General features: G+C 45.3%; 1 long non-coding RNA gene across 2 annotated transcripts; it reads right to left on the reverse strand.

Moving 5' to 3' along the window:
• Positions 1-8,081: 8,081 nt before the first annotated feature.
• Positions 8,082-14,863, reverse strand: LOC109143756. Of its 2 annotated transcripts, XR_002044109.3 has the most exons (4): positions 13,311-14,863; positions 11,506-11,648; positions 9,918-9,962; positions 8,082-9,177 (listed from the first exon to the last, which is right to left on the reverse strand). It is a non-coding gene; the product is annotated as an uncharacterized LOC109143756 (long non-coding RNA). The 2 variants fall into 2 exon arrangements; XR_002044108.3 differs by lacking the exon at positions 13,311-14,863 and having other exon boundaries at positions 11,506-11,943.
• Between the last annotated feature and the right edge of the window lie 55 nt (positions 14,864-14,918).

Below are 14,918 nucleotides of genomic sequence, written 5' to 3' on the forward strand. Positions count from 1 at the left end.
GGTGACCTGTAATTACAGATAGACATCCAGCAGATACAGTGAAGGCAAAAACTGTTTGGTGCAGTTGTGAGCAAAGCCTGCGTAAAAATATGTGCTCATTTTGATCTGAGTAACATGCTGGTGATATTCACTTTTTTTTTTTTTCTATTCTTTCAGGTAGGGAGAATGCTTTTCAGTATTTGCAAAGTGCATTTTGAGATTGTTCTGACTACAGCCATTACTGCTAAGGTGTGTCTTCTCTGGCTGACATTTGGTGGATTTACTGAGGCCCTAAAACCTCAACAAATGCTATAAGAAAGTGAGAGGAGATGGCATAAATTGTTCTCTCCCATGCTGCAGTGGCACACCAATAAAAGAAAGAGAGTTAATTTTTCTTTTCTTTAAATTTTATTTTAGAGACCACATAGACACACGTACCTCTTCCATTATCATGAAACAAAGCAAGCAAATGAGATGTTTGTGCTTATTAACAGGCCTCCAGACAAAATCCAGCAGGAGAAGTGAGCTGAGAAGAGATGAGGGATGGGATGTGGTGTGGAACAGACTGAGCAGCATGCCCTGGGTCGGCTGCTTGGTGGCCCTAGGTGTGACTGGGGCAGCCTGGAGACACACCCTAACCACTGGCAACTTATATACAGGGGAAAAGTATGTTCTGGGTATGAAAAAGTATGGGAAATTCTGCTGGCATTCAGGAAATTTCTGGTTTACCTCTGTTGGCATCATAGAACAGTCCTCTAGGTCTTAATCCCACTCTGATCACTATGACCAACTTCAAAGTTAGGTGAGATTGTCCACTCCCTCATTCCACTGAGTTTTGAAATTCCAGGATGGAGAAAACATTGCTTCCCTGGGTAACATATCCCATGCTTGACTATTCACCCTCATGATGAAAATGTCTTGCTTGATTCCCTTGCTGTGTCTCTGATCACTCTTCCTTGTCCTTTTGAGGTCCACATCTGTGAAGAGGTGAAGCACCTTTTGAGGTGCTTTGTCCTTCCCTGTAACCCACCATGCTATTAAGCAGCTTCCCTCAAAAATAGCAAATGAAGGAATTAGAACTGAGCCTATATATTCCTAATAGCTTCTGGGAGACTGAAAGGCCATGTGAATCTCAATTTATGAATCATTTCTGCTGCAAAAGCAGAACGAATCAAAAAAAAGTGAACAGCTTGGCATTGGCACTTCCAGGACAGGAATTTGAGGGGATTTTCTTTAACCATGACTTTGAAGAGACTTAGAGACTGATAAGGAATGATGGAAGAGAGAAGAGTTAAACAACCTGGAAGCTGAACTGAAACACTGCCCTTATTTTGACCCATCTGTAATTTGTTGTTGATATTTCAGTGCCATGAAAATGGAGAGAAAAGCCATGAGCATTCCTTTCTCAGCTCCAAAGGAGACCAGAGCAAAGCCTGCTGGTGGCTTCATGGGGGCTTTGCTCCAAAAGGGGTGAGGTGTCACTGGGCTTAGACAAGAGGTCTTCCACTTTCTCCTGGCATCTCCACTGCTGTGTTGGCCAGTGGAACTAGATTTTTAAACTGTAAAAATGTGGAAAACTGCAGCTGTGAATGCTCTGATAAATCACAGAAAAACAGGGCTAGAAAGATTCACAAGGGCTCATTTAATTTTTTCTCCAGCCTCAAGGCAGGCTGTACCTCTTTATCAATTCTAACCACCCCCGTCTGACCTGTTTGTAGGATGATGGAAATTTCAATCTCCCTAACTGCTGTCCTTACCTGCAGGATTTTTTTTCCCATGCATGTTCCGAATTTTACTTGCTTTAATTCAAGCTCATTGCTCCTGTTTATGGTAGACAATCCATTTATGACAACACTTCACATAGATGGAGGATTATGTTTCCCTACAGGCTTTACATACTATTCAGTCAGCCTCTGCTCCCAGGGTGTTTTCAGCCCCTGCTGAAGAGCAGCTGGGCTCTCTGCAAGCTCCACTCCTCAAGCCACAGCACATCACTCTGTCTGGTGTGGAAGGGTAATTTCCCATTGTATGGATTCTTCTCCTACTATATCCACACCAGAACATCTAGGCTCTGCACAACAATGAATCAACAATGTCATGTTCACTCTGCAATCCACAACCACCCTCTCATCTCTTTTTTTGGCAGCTGAACCCAGGCTGTGTTTGCACAGCTGATTGTTCCTGCCTACCTCACATGTGTCTCTACTGAACCGCATCCTTTTCCCAGGCCTTTTCCCCATCTTGTCATCATTGCTTCGAACTGTCATTCTGTCCTTATCCTGCCCACAGCTCCCACCTGCTTTGCTTTATCCATGAGCTGATAGACATACTCTCCATTTCTCCATCATCTGAACCCTTAACAGATGCTCTTCTCTTTAATTGACCCTAACGTTTTTGGACACAAGGGAAATACATGATGCTTTACTTGCTACCCACTTTAGAGCTCTAAAGAGCTGAGTTTCAGAGAAATGGATTTTGTTCCCCTTGAAGCAGGAACCCCACAGCAGAGCTGGATGCATTTTTGACTGATACAGTGATGCTTGCTTCCTCTCTCCAGTTGCTTTCATGTTGTGTCAAACAGCTCCTGCACTTGCAAATGAAGGAGAGGGTATCTGCTTAATAATACATACCCCTCTGATGCACACTCAATAGCAATGGCATATAGGAGAGCCTTTTGCTTTGGAAGATGCCAATGCTCTTAATAAATGAAGCCTCTAGAAAACCATAGTTCACCACTATGAAAAAAGCCCTTGTTTGATAGTGAGCTATGGCTGTGCCAAATAATTTCATACTGCTAATGAATAATGCCATAACAGGGAGCTAGTGGAAACAGGAGCTGACACAGGACAGACCCCCTCTGTCAATTCACATATGTCTTCAGTCAGGAAGTATGACTGGAAGTGCCTGGTCCTGTGCCAAACAGGACACTGGACATTAAAATAGCTCCTCTGAAGTAGTGATAATCTCCTTGTTGTCAGTAGCCTGCCACTTCTGTCTTGCATAAAACTGAATTCTCAGGTGATCCACTGCTGTTACTAAGAAAAAGCAATAAACTCCTGCCTCTCTGTGGGTATGCTCTTTTACCAGAAAACAACAAAGGCAGAGTTGGTCTGGGGGATCTTGTGCAGCGTCTTGTGGAGCCCTCTGAGATGCTGAGGGCACTGGGATTGCATGATGTCTTCCATAAACCAGTCGCCCAACACTGGCTCCTCCAGCACTCAATTAAAACATGCCCAGTACACAGCCTGACTGCATGTCTTAGCACATAAACTATAAAAATCCCACATGTCCCTGCCTGAGAGGGGTGAGTTAAATGGACAGTCCCAAGGATTCAACATCTAACTGGGCACAGTAATGACTGGCTTTAAACTTAGGAAAATGAAAGAAAACTGTGTTTGCTTGCTGGTGACTCAGGGCTCAGGGTTAATGTTTTCAAACTTGCCATGAAATATGACTAGAAATATGACTGGTTAGGAAATTGAAGGTCTGTGTCTGCAAGCAACACATGAATTCCAGCATCTGGGGCTTTGAAAAAAAGCCTAAATGTGATATGGTCTGCAAACAAACTGGGATTTTATGAACCAGTGGTAACACAGTAGACATGGCAGTGAAACCAAGATAGAAGGGAAACAGGTTAAACTAGCATAAACCAAAATATTTCAGAAAATATCACTCCCTATTTACACCTGGGGCATGAATGCTAACCTGAAACAATTGTACTCCTTTCTTTTATGCCTTCTCTACTAAGAGGGTTATTTTAGATTTCCAATCACTTTATCAAGTTATCTGTAGGGGCTGCTTTCTCTCCCTGGGCTGAATCCACCCCGGGAGGAGCTGTCTACAAGACAATGCAGTTCTGCCGAGTCTGAATTTGATCCACTATGCTCAGTTGTCCTACTAATGCATCTGTCTTGGGTCCAAGTGCTCTTCTGGTTTGAACTATAATTATCCTAAAACTAGATTTTTCTAAATTTCATTCCCTTGTAGCTTTTTATAGTTCTGTGAATTAATTATTCAGAGCTGTGGAGGTTCTCAGCAGTGCTTTTCCATAGCTTTTATGGACACGGATGCATTTCACTCATGTAGAGCAGAGCAGGCACTAGAACTTCAGATGGGGACAAGGGAAAGTCTGTCCAAATGTTAAACACGCTGAGTTCAGCGTATCCTCCTCTGACACCATCTTCTTGAATCTTTTGAGGCATACATAATCTCTGAGCCTAAAAGTGTCTGTATCCCCTCCCTGGCTTTTGTAGGCTTTAAAGCCTCTCTTTTCCTGTTACAGGTTGATGCCACCTGTAGCACTGTGGGGCCAGTGGGGCTGCTGCGAGCATGAGGACCAGTGTGGCTGCAGAGCTGAGCACTGCCAAAAATACCTCCACATTTTGGCTGGGATGGGGGTGAGGTGCAGCTGGGGTGCAGTGGAGACTGGAGGACACAGACTTCTAGTCTGGAACCTGAAGCTGGGGAGAAGTCAGCAATCTCATTTTCTGCTGGAAGCGAGCGGATGTACATTTGGGATGGCTGGGCTCTTGGGGACATGCGAGAGGGGTGTCCCTGTGATGCAGCCTGGGGAAGATGTGTCCAAATAAAGCATAAAGCTTTGTTTGAATTTCACTTGAGCTGGAAGTTAGTAGGAATATTTGGAGGGCATGGAGGTGCCAAATCACAGATCTATGGGGCTGCTATGGGCACAGCTCTTCTGGCTTGCTCAGCTGGGCCTGAGCAATCTCCAAAATAGGTGGGGGGGGGAAGATATCCACATTGAGATGTTGCTCCTGCCCTCACCAGACTCACCCCACCTTCCCAGGGAGTTACAGCCCCTTCTTTCACTGAAGCCTTTCCCCTGGAAAGGCCACTCATGCACTGGGGATTTCCATTACACAGAGCAGTGAAGGGAAAGGTCTGTGCTGCAGCTGCCAGGCTCTGAGTAGGACCCTGGTTCCCCTGCATTTGGCTCTGCAGAGGCAATACAGCAGCAGCAGCAAATGAGATTGAGCCTCTTCTGCCTCCCACATCCTCCTTTGGGTAAGTGCAGAGTGTGTACTTTAATTAGTGATGATACATGAGGGAGACAGGAGATGAAGCAACATTCAAATTAAGTATCTGCAGAGCTGGTAAGAAGGTAAATGAGCTCCCAGACGTGGGGGGATGTTTTTAGTCCATTGATTTGCAGCAACAGTTTGAGTTTTAATTCAAAAAGCAAACAAATCACTGTTGCAACGCTTTTTCCCACCAAAAGCCACCTTTGAGGTCCACTTTCACAGGCCTCTGAGCTTTATGGAACTGCTAAGGCCAGGGTGGGTTAGTGGGGCTCCCACTGTAGCTGGGGGCCAGGCCATTCCCAGGCACAGTGTTCCATCAGGCAAAGGGTTGTTGCTTCCACTCTGCAAACCCACAGTGAGGGTGGTGGACTGACACCCACACGATACCACAAATCCTCCTGCAGCAGATCACCCTTTGACAGAAGCAAACCACAGCAGGTTTGGAGTTTTTCCTCAGGAGTGGAGGCTTCAGTGACTTGCCAACTAGCCTGACTCCTCTCCCATCCCTTTGCACTGTCAGGGGGACTGTGAGGACACATCTGCCCCCACCCCTGCATGTATTTCTGCTCCCATGATCAGGAGTCACTGCTCACAGTTGTGTACTTTGTACTGCTGCTCATCCTGGGACATCTGAACAGCTCATACTTCACACTGAGCATCCTCTTTCCTGCTGTCATGGATGGGGCTTCAGACTGAAAGCAGGTGGGATGCTGAACACAAATATTACACATGTGCCAGAAGGATAAATGAAGGTTTATTGAAGAATAAATTAACCTTAAATTTAATTTTTTTTCCCTAAGTGCTAAACTTCCTCTGAGCCGTATATGACAGATTTTTGTTTGCTTTTGTAAATAAGACAGTATTTAATTATTGGACAAAGCACGCTTCATAGCAAAATATGGTTTTTAAAGCATTTTGAACTGATAAACGCCACATATTCACACCCCCTTTGCTACGATTTCACTTTAATAATGATTTTGGTGTTTCAGTATGAGTCAGGCAACAACAGAGGAATTGCTGAAGAAATTTTGCTAAAGACCTCTCTGAAAAAACAGTTATGAGTCAGAAGAAACACAACTGAATTTTACTGGTTCAGGACTGGCTTGGTTGGATCTGTAATTTCAGAAACCAAATTCCACATCTGGAATTGTCTACAGTTTCGCTATTAATAGGATGTCTGTGTTTTTATTTCAATGCCACCACTGCGAGATAGGACCTGCCCTGAGGAAGGGGTGGCTGCCAGTGGCCACCAATGCCTGGCAGAGGGAACCCTACTAGAACAGGGGATTTCCTGCAGTGATGACTCAAAAGAAGCAGCCTTTTTTCCAATGGAAAAATGCATTGTCAGTGTGAAAGAAAAACAATTAGCAGAAGCCAGGAAAGGAAGACACTGGAAAGACCCCAAAAACTCCAGAGTCCCTACTTTTGCTTTCTGTCCCTGCCAGTGTAATTTGTTTACCTATCTTTTTGTTACCAAAAATTAAATTTAAGTGCCATTAAAGGCTGGTTGTTCCTGACAGGATCTCAAAGAAAAGCAGCCGTTTTTTCATTCTTGGGAGTCCAGGTGTGGAAGGGCAGAAACATGCTGTTTGCAGGGTTGAAGCCAAACTGTACTTTAATTAATCAGTGCTGAAACTCTTACATGGAAGTAACCCAGTCCAGCATTTTTAGGAATACATCTGGTTTAGAAAATCATTGAGTGCTCTTTACTCTTTCTCAGTCTCTGTCAGCATAAAGGCACGTACCTAAAACCTCTGTCAGAATAAATTTTGCTCAGATACCACCAGCATGGAGTAAGTAACTGAATTTCTCTAAGTTGCCTGGATATAACTTGATATAAAACAGGACACCTGGTATCATGATAATATAAAAAATCTGGTGGTATTTGCATGGCAATCTGAGCTCAGACGAGTTGCTGTGGCTCAGATAAGCTGTGCCTTTGAACGCTGTCAGGAGGATCAGCTGAGTGTGGCCATACCTTGCCAGAACACCAATGGGATGCTGATAATAACACAGTGTCACACATTGTCCAGGATCCTGCTAGTGGGCTCTTTTATTGGATTATTGTCTGCTTGGAGAAGAGAATATGTCCTCTGCTTGAAGCAAATTGCCTCATGGTTTGTGTTGTGATAAAAGGTGATCAAACATCCATGGAAACTGTGAGCCTTTTTAGCTGCAAAGTTGCTGCCCCTCTCTCTGTTGGTTTTATAAAAAAAGTGTGTGTTTTGGTAGTGCTGTGGCAAAGGTAGCGCAGGATGCTTGGCAAGGCTGGAAAGCAGCCTGCCCTGGGGAGGACTCCTGCCATTCCAGCAGGAGTCCTCTACACTTGGCTGTGATATCCCACTGGGTGAGCAGCCACAGTCAGGGGATCTGCTCCCCGGTGTGCCTGCCACAAACTGGCCCCTGTGGCTTTGTGGGATCGCATGTTGGGTGCTCCAGTTTATGAGAAACACACATGGATTTTTCAGGCCAGTGAGTGACCATGGTTGTCTGTGTGCTTGGAATTAGGTGTGTTTTTCACTACTTGAAGTCAAAGCTTGAGGCAAGAGAATTGGGACATGCCTGCAAGAGCATGGAGGATCTGGTAATTATCTAAATGCATAATCAATATCCCCATTTACTTATTAGTGTGCATTTGTCAAATGTCCAACAGAGTGATTACACTATTTAAGTATTTTCTTCAGGCATAAAGCAGCCTTTCCAAAATTACTAACTTTTTTCTCATTGAAAATGTTGTTAATTAATACTTTTAGTGTCCTCCCCTGTGATTTGCTTTCTCTTAATTACCAACAGGAGCAATACAAGAGTGCTCCACTGCCAGTGCCAAAATTAAACTGACTTCCTCCAAATTGCACTGAATGAGACACATGGCTGTGCCTTCAGGTACTGAGCAGAAGACCTCAATCCTATGGGAAATGCTGCTTTATGAGGCACTCTGTTTTCAAAGAGCCACAGATTGATTTGGTTTGGAAGGGACCTTTAAAAGTCATCTAATCAAATCCTCTGCAATAAGCAGGGACATCTTCAACTAGCTCAGGTTGCTCAGAGCCCCATTCAACCTGCCCTTGAAAGTTTATTGGGATGGGGCATCCACCAGCTCTCTGGTGGATATTCCAGTGTTTCACCATTCTTGCTGTAAAACATGTTTTCCTTGTATCTAGTCTGAACATGCCCTCTCTTAGTTTAAAACCATTACCCCAACTCCTACTGCAACAGGCCCTGCTGAAAAGTGTCCCCATATTTCTATAAGTCCACTTTAAGGATGGAAATTAATTTCAATAAAAAGTATTTCAGGGTGGTTTCATGCAGATGAGAGCGGTATGGGGATGTGGGTGTCCCAGCAGTAAGGTTTGAGCCCTGGATGAGAAACGCAAACACGGTGCAAAGTCCCTTAACCCCAGGCTGCTGGGGAAGCAGCATCCTGATGCCAGTGTGTGGAGTACCCTGGCTTTTGCAGGGCTCTGGAAGGCATCCCAGAGCATGCAGGCTGCAAGAGCACTACAGTATCATCTTGTTGGCTCCAACATCCCAGGAAGCACTGTCAGATTTCTTTATCTTTCTCTTTTGTTCAGCCGTATGAAAAAAAGTGGTCTCAGCAAAACCGAAAGTTGCTGTGGGGGTATACCAGGCTTAGAATATTATTTTTCATTGCCCTTATTGAACAAAAACACTTGGCATTACAAAAGCTTTGCAAGGCAAAAACTGATTTTCATTTAGGCACACCAGTATTTTTTTCATACTGATTTTCTGACTTTTGCATTCTCCTGTCATGTTTCAGAATAGAAACAAGTAACAGCATTGATATTTTCTGCTGCACTGAAACACTTGAGTCTTCTTACTCTTTTCCCCTGTTCTCAGCATAAATTTGCCATGTTGAACCACAAAACCAGAGTTCACTCTGTTATATCTCACAGAAACGAGTTCTTCAATGGCTACTTCTCTCTGTGGGAACTCATCCGTTTCAAGGGCTCTCTGTTATTTTCTGCTCAGACAAATTAGACATACCATTTTGTGTTTTGAAATTGCTGCTGCTGCCAGCATGAGGAAATAACCTGGATGGGAATGCCAAGCCCAGGTGGGAATGCCACGGGATCACAGGCAGACACCCAAGGCCCTGCTGCTCTGCCCTGATGGTGGATATCCTTGTGCAGAGATCCTGTGGAACAAGAGGGTTATTGGTAGATGCAACTGGAAATAATCATGAGCAGGCTATAGAGTGTAAGAAATTCCATTTTTTTGCTAATAGATACAGCTAAAAATGCCCCTGGCCCCAAATATTGTTTGATGATGAATCTCAGCAAATGTCGTAGCAAACCCCAGAGTGAAAAACTATAGCAAAGCACCATAGAGAGAAATGAGGCTTTTAAATTTTCCTTATTTAGCAAAGTCTTTCTCTTTTTGCGTAAGAAACTTTAATATAAAAATCTTGTCTAAAACACCTAACTTTAGCATCTGACATAGCAACTGCAGCCTGGGAAGCAAAATCAGGTCCTTTTTAGGTTTCCATGTAATAAATGGGTAGACAACAGTAAATGAAATGAAAACGTGTCAGTTTAATTCATAAATTCTTCACCTCTGTCAAGCCTAATTTTTTTTTAATATCTCCACCCTCAGTCTTTCTATTATGGGAGAGAAAAACCACGCAGCCAATTTTCCTTTATGTTGCTTTAATTGTTGCTCCTTTTGACTTTGAAAAGGATACCAAGTGTTCTCATATATGTAAATGTGCCTGATGGCTTTGGCTGTTCAAATATTAAGGCCCCCCTGTAGGCACTGGGGTATCCCTGGGGCAACTTTAATACAAATGTAGGTAGAAAGTACATTTTTGTATTTGTCCAGCTGTATAGGCTCACATCTGCTGTTCTCAGGCTTGCTGCCAATCATTGCAGCTCTTACCATTTATTTTTCCTCACAGGGGAAGAAAGCACCCAAGACAATCTCCTGCTAAGAGAAAGAAGAGCAATCATGAAAAGGTGGACTATTTACACTATTTTTGTTACTTTCTTTTTTCATCTATCTGATGTTACTGGCACAGTGGCAGGCATAGCAAGTAGGTTGGAGATGAAAAACATGCAAAAATTACATTAAATATTGTGTTGTAGCTACATTCTCTGAACACTCATTTTCCCTTGCTCTATGTTACATTATTCAAAGTAGACAAAGAGCCTTTGGAGGTAGCTAGCAGATTCCCTCCTCCTGCCTCTCCCCATCTTACAAGGTCATCTAAAACAGGCCAGGGAAGTACACTAGAAAATACTGCAGGGAGCAATCTTGCTTTGGCAGGAAAATGCATTGTAAAAGTCTACCTGCTCTTTTTCACTTCCAGTTTCTGTGATCCAGATGACTGGCAAAACCCCTTGGCATATTTGGTTTGGTAGTACATTAAATACTAGGTCTGTCTGTTCAGGTGATGCTGCTTGCCCATAAGAACCATGGATGCAGCTGGAATTTCCCGAGTTCTGTTTGCCTGGTTAGTCTGACTTGGAAATGCAAAGGAGCGCAAAGAGGGGTTAAACCAATGCAGTCAAAGGTTCAAGCCCCAGCATCTGGTAGCAAAAATAGGAGGCTTTATAGATGAGCATCCAGAGGTTTATCACTGGAATTCAAAATTTAACAAAGAATATAGTTCTGATACATAATTTTCCCTCTTATTTCCCCAAGCACCTGCCAACCACCTTGGTTTTATCAAAGGCAAATAATACTGGCTCATGTCTCCATTACTGTTCTCATTTGAATTTCCCTAAAGTGATCCCTCATTGAGGGATTTCCAAAAACAAGATTAAAAGAGGATTTAAAAAAAAAAAATTACATTGTTTTTTGAAACATTGCTTTCTTCTTCATCAAATGTACATTGTGAGGAACCTCAGCAATGGAGGGGGTCTCAGGGGTGCTCCTCCACTCTCTCCTGCAGGGCTGTTCTGCAAATGGCCTGGCCAGGCAGGAGCTCCTTCTCAGGCAAAATTGCTGGCCACCAGCTTCCCTGGGGAAGGGCCAAGTGCCTCCAGGATGACAGTGTGGGGATGACCAGGATGACCATGGCCCAGCTCAAAGCCAGAAGGTGTGCTTTTGCTGTCACTGCTTGCAGAGGAGGCAAGTCCTGGCTCTTCTGGGAGAGTCAGATCAGAGCCAGCCTGACCCACAGCAATCTCCTTGCCAGACACCTGGCCTGGACTCGTCTGGAGCAATTGGTCACCTTCAAGGACCCCACCAGCACTTTCCATCACAACAATCTAGACAGATATCAGAAAACCAGTGGGGAAAGAGTGGCCTGAATACTTAATCCTTGCCAGAATTTTCTTCCTTTGTTTTTTGGTGCTGGGCTGGCCAGGTCAAGTCGATAAACTGCTCAAAAAAGGTAAATACCACTTTATTCTCTTCCTCCAGTTAATCATGGCAAACCACAGGAAGCCAGATAGTAATTCAAGATTAGCAATAGCCTTATGAAGCTCACATTATTACGGAAGAAATTTAAAAAGCCACACACCTCAAATACCTTCGTTTCCATCTAATCTCTTGATGATTAAACCCCAGACAGCAAAAGGAACTTCACACATTATCTTCAAATTCAGCATAGTTGGAATGATGCAGATGAATCTAATTTAATTCCTCTTTGTTTTGTACTCCTGACTACAGAACCAGAATGAAAAGCAGAAAGGAAAATCAAACAAAAGGTGAGATGCCAGAGTGGTTGTGGATTTAAGTTTGTGAAGGTCTGTGCTAGGTCATCATAGGATTATTACAGACAGGCTTAACAAACATACACCATCAAAAGGAGAACTTCCAATAAGCCAGATATACCCAGTGGGACCAATTTTGCAAACACCTTCATAGAATCAGAGGATCATTTATGTTAGAAAATACCTCTAAGATCATGAAGTACAACAATTAACCTAACCAGTGCCAAGTCCACCACTAAACCATGTCCCTAAGTGCTACATCTACGCATCTTTTAAATACCTCCAGGGATGGTGACTCCAACACTCCACCCAGGGCAGCCCATTCCAGTGCTTGACAATGCTTTGTGTGAAGAATTTTTTCCTAATATCCAATCTAAACCTTCCCTAGCACAGCTTGAGGCCATTTCCTCTTACCCTACCACTTGTTATCCTGGAGATCGACCTCCACCTGGCTACAACCTCCTTTCAGGTAGTTGCAGGAAGTGATAAGGTCCCCTGTGCCCTGTGATCCTCCTTTTCTCCAGGCTGAACACCTCCAGCTCCCTCAGCTGCTCCTCATAAGATATATTTTCTAGACCCTTCACCGGCTCCATTACCCATCTGGGAGGGGAGCAGCAGCCCTCACAAACGCATTGCAGGAGTGAATCTGCAGCCTCTTTTCATCTCAGATTGTTTGTGAGCAGTTGTCAGCTTTCTACATCCATTTTTCTTCATTTCCCCAGGGATTTCTGTAACTTAGGAATTGCTCATTAGTAAGCATTAGGACTCTAGATCATCTGACATCTTGGTGGTATTTCTCTGGTTGGCCATCTATCTGAATTGAACCATCTTGTATGCTGGAAAGGTGCATTTCTTGAAGAAAGAAGTTGGGCATAAATGACAGCAACACCTCATTTGGATCTTGTTGTGTGTTCCCCAATAACTGTTGAACACAGAACTATTTTCTGTGTTTATGCAATTTCTTGTGCGATAATACACAGAGTACTAGAGGGCTCAAAGAGAGCAGCAGCCACGGGCACTGCTCAAGTAAGTACCCACCGACCACAGAATGTCTCTGAGCCTCCCAACACAGGCAGTTCCGGACAGACACGTTCAGAGCCGTGCTGAGCAGGGCGCAGAGCAGCACAAAGAGACCCATCTGAGGATCACCCCAAACAGAACACAGTACTCACAGCTGCCAATCCTCACTGGAACCTGGGCATCCTGGAGACGAGCCACTGCAGCCTCAGAAACGGCTGCAGGTCTCATCTCAAAGCCTGTCCACCACAGGACACAGGGCAGTGCCGCTCAGAGGAAAACCTGCTGCTCTTGGGGCTACCAGGTGACAGCCACGTTAAAAATGAAAGTGGGGTTGAGTGCCATAAACTGTTTTCTCTCGCCAAACCTGAGCCCCGAGGGCTGTAAATCTTGGAGGAGGCCTAAAGTAGGTACTTGCTCTGTTGCCACCTATTCCTGGGCGGAGTGGTGCCGTCACCTGTGCCACCGCCCTCCCTGGCAGAGCAGCCGGAGAGGCACGGCGGGAGCCACAGCCCCATCCTTGCGTCCGGCCGCGCTTACGTCGGCAATGCTTACACAGGGAAGGATTAGCTGGGAAATCAAGGGGATTACTCACATATCTCCTGCCAGGAGAACCCGGCTTCAGGCAGGTGAAGTTGGCAGCGATGGTGGTTGCATAGAGTTTTCCATTATATGTTGTCCATTATATGTCCCTGGTTGAGTTGCTTCTAGTTTAAACTGTTCAGGTTGTTTATTTTCCAAGTTTGTTCTTTTCCTTGGGCTGATATTTTTATTAATTTCTTCTTAAGCTGGCAAAATGGTTCAACTATTTTTGAAGGGCCTTGGAGAAAGTGGCTATTGTTAAGTAACATTTTAAACTCAGTAACATTTTCTTCTCTTTGCATCAATGTATCCAGTTTCAAGGTATTACAGCTTTGGAGTACATGGGAAAGGTTTGGTTTCTCTGGTTTTGGTTTGTGGGGGTTTTTTTTGTTGTTTTGTTTTTGGGTTTTTTTGCTTGGTTGGTTTTTTTGGGTTTTTTTGTGGGTTGCTGTTGTTTTCTTTTTTTCCCTGTCCCTATGCAAATCTGTTGGACTTAATGCAGATAAGCTTTGAAAAACTGCTGCTTTGTTGGTGGTGAAATGTTTCTGTTTGTTTCCCCCCCCCCCCCAAGGTTTGTCGCTTAAATCTTTTAGTATATTTTTCCTGGTGTGGCCTTGATTTCAGCTCTATTCAGTTCTTATCTCACGACAGCACTGAATGTGCTCATGGAGTCTCCTATAAGGGGACGCAGAATGAAAGCTACCGATAAGGCACAGTGACAACTACATTAAATTCTCCATATATTTTTGACTTGAAAATGTGCTGGGCAGGAGCTGGGGGTAGGGGTGGGGAAGAATATCCTAACAGGAAGATTCACTTCTTTGTGCTACATGCCATATTTCTGAGCAACGCTTCCAATCATCTCCCTCAGGAAGCAGACTAGCATCAATCCGTAAATCCCCTCCATTTTGTGATGGGGTACGCGGAGAGGCTCTGCAAGTTCATATCTTGCGCAGAACAGTGAGCGAAGGGTGGGCGCCCGTCCACAGACTCAGCCGACGGCACCAAGTTCACCTGTGCCGCTCTCCGCCCTGCTGGGGGCCACTGCCGACACGGGACGAGGGCACTGCGGGTGGTAGGGGGGCTTGTCCCATTGCCCTCTTCAGAGGGAAGCGTGGGGTCCATGTGTTGGGAGGCGTCTGCTCTCGCTTCCAGCGGCCACTGCTGCCGCCGTCCTCCCTCCGTCCCCGCGCACCCAGCGCGGGGCACTTTCAGCCGCGCCAGCGGATGCGTGCAGGGCCTGGGGCGAGCTGAGGCCGCAGGAGAGGTCCCTGCCCGGCGTTCCCTTAGTTGTTTTGGAGGTAAAAACCACATACACAAACACACAAACAAAAAAAAAAAAAAAAGGAAAAATCCCCCAGCATCAAAAATCAGAACTTTTCCCGCCCCGCTACCCATGCACGCGCCCGCGGTGCCGGTGGGACCGGCAGCGAGTGCCAGCGGGGGAGGCGCAGCCCCTCGCGGGCGCGCAGCCCCGCGGAGCTGCTTCTCCGCGCTGCCCCCCCGGCCCCGCACTTCCTGCCCGCGGCGGCCCTGGCGGGGCCGGGCAGGGCGATACCAAGTGTCCGGCGCGGCGGGAGCGGCGGCGGCGGGCGGCCCCTGCGCGGGGCTCGGCGCTGCG

Source organism: Corvus cornix, chromosome 3 (genome assembly GCF_000738735.6).
Source record: "Corvus cornix cornix isolate S_Up_H32 chromosome 3, ASM73873v5, whole genome shotgun sequence".
NCBI classification, from domain to species: domain Eukaryota; kingdom Metazoa; phylum Chordata; class Aves; order Passeriformes; family Corvidae; genus Corvus; species Corvus cornix.